We start from the raw sequence: 2,313 nt of genomic DNA, 5'->3' as shown, positions 1-2,313 counted from the left end.
GAGTGGAATAACTGGGTCAAATGATGGCTCTATTCCAAGTTTTCTGAGGAATCTTTGGTTACACCAATTTACATTCCCACCACAATATATAAGTGTACCTTTTCCCCCACATCCTTGTAAACACTTACTGTTGCTTGTATTCTTGTAATTGCAATTCTGAGTGGAGTGAGATGGAACCTTAGAGTAGTTTTGACTTGCATTTCACTAATTGCTAGAGATAATGAACATTTTTTTTCATATGTTTCTTGATTGATTATATTTCTTCTACAAAGTGTATGTTCAGTTCCTTTGACCATATATTGATTGTTTTTTTTTTTTTTTGTATGTTAAGGTTTTTGAGTTCTTTATATATCCTGGAAATTACTGCTATATTTGAGGTACATGTGGTAAAGATTTCCTCCCATTCTGCAGATAATTTTCGATGCTCTGAGCTTGAGACTTTGGATCTTTCTTTGTTTGGAAATTTTATGGGAAATTCCAGCAACCTCATAGTGTGAGAAAACTGGGAACATTGATATAGTTATTAAAATAGTCATTAAGCTTTTCTGCTGTTTAACTGTCAGCAAATTGCTATAAGTAATTCTCCACATATAGAAAAATTTTGATTTTGTTTCCAAATTCAGGAGGTAAAGATTTCCAAGTCAATCCATAAGAATTGTGTGTGTGTGAGAGAGAGAGAGAGAAAGAGAGAAAGAGAGAGAGAGAGAGAGAGAGAGAGAGAGAGAGAGAGAGAGAGAGACATCATTCTGGACTAACTTGGAGAAGGTTCAGGGTGATTTAGGGTGAGAGGGAAGAGTTATCATGATCAGAGGCAATAAAAATTATGCCTTGGTCTTTCTGTTCTTGTTAGCTTCCTAGTGCAGGTTTGGTTTTATTTGAAAGGGGACTGAAGATCTTCTTTAATTTATTTATTTACATTTCTACAGAAATCTCAAAGAAGAATGGTCATAGCAAATCATTCTACAGCAACCATGTTTGTCTTACTGGGTTTAACACAGCAGCCAGAGCTCCAGCTACCCCTCTTCCTGTTCCTGGGAGTCTACATAGTGTCAGTGGTGGGAAACCTGGGCATGGTCCTCCTGATTGCAGCCAGCCCTCTGCTTCATACCCCTATGTACTATTTCCTCAGCAGCTTGTCCTTCATCAATCTCTGCTCTTCCACTGTCATCACCCCCCAAATGCTGGTGAACTTTATATGAAAGAAGAATTTGATGCTTTATTCTGAGTGCATGGCCCCGCTCTTTTTCTTTGTGGTCTTTGTGGTGGCCGAGGGTTACCTCCTAACTGCCATGGCATATGATCACTATGTTGCTATCTGTAGTCCACTGCTTTATAATGTGACCACGTTCCCTGGGCTCAGCTCACTACTTGTGCTGATTGCCTTTATCCTGGGTGTTCTGTCTGCTGTGGCCCATACAAGTGCCATGATGAAACTGAGCTTCTGCAAATCCCACAGCATCAATCATTACTTCTGTGATGTTCTTCCCCTCCTCAAACTCTCTTGCTCTATCACACACCTCAATGAGCTCCTACTCTTTGTCATAGGGGTTTCAACACCTTGGTGCCTACCCTGGCTGTTGCCATCTCCTATGCCTTCATCTTCTATAGCATCCTTCACATCCACTCCTCAGAGGGTCGGTCCAAAGCTTTTGGAACTTGCAGCTCTCATCTCATAGCTGTGGGGATCTTCTTTGGGTCTATCACTTTCATGTATTTCAAGCCCCCTTCAAGTAACTCCTTGGGCCAGGAGAAGGTGTCCTCTGTGTTCTATACCACAGTGATCCCCATGCTGAACCCTATACAGTCTGAGGAACAAGGATGCGAAGAAAGCATTGAGGAAAGTCTTGGTGGGGAAATGAGTTTTCTTTTTTGAGAGTTTATAGATGGGGGAAATGAATAGTTCCAATGCAAATGTCCCTTTTGTTCTTTTTCTTTGTTATTCTGTTGTTATTCTAGATTATTTTTCTTTTGCACACCAGGACCTCTTAGCCAGGTGCTCCACAACTGAGCTACATTCCTACCCTCAATATCCAGATTAATAAAAAAATGATTTCCTATCTATATTTGATTCAATTTTCAAATTAAAATAAAAAATGTAAAGCAGAAATTAATGTTCTTGTTTTTCAGCATGAAAACTGAAATTTAGTTCCATACTTTTTATTAACATAGAAAAGGAATGAGAGTTAAGATGCTCTCAAACATAATTATTATATTCCTAATTTTCCATGTTTGTTTATCTTTGAACACCTGCTATGTGAGAGGTACTGGGTTTTCCACTGATGTGCTAACAAGATAAAGATAACCTGGTCCTGA

The 2,313-nt window shown here is 39.1% G+C and overlaps 1 pseudogene across 1 annotated transcript; it reads left to right on the top strand.

The window, feature by feature from the left end:
* Positions 1–941: 941 nt before the first annotated feature.
* On the top strand, positions 942–1,859 carry LOC308642740 (olfactory receptor 8D1-like; annotated as a pseudogene). The gene has a single exon. The product of its transcript is annotated as an olfactory receptor 8D1-like (transcript).
* Positions 1,860–2,313: the final 454 nt, after the last annotated feature.

This window comes from Spermophilus citellus (genome assembly GCF_964194105.1).
Source record: "Spermophilus citellus genome assembly, chromosome: 2".
Classification (NCBI taxonomy): domain Eukaryota; kingdom Metazoa; phylum Chordata; class Mammalia; order Rodentia; family Sciuridae; genus Spermophilus; species Spermophilus citellus.
The sequence above is the reverse complement of the archived record's forward strand: the minus strand, read 5'-3'. Positions and strand labels throughout refer to the sequence as shown.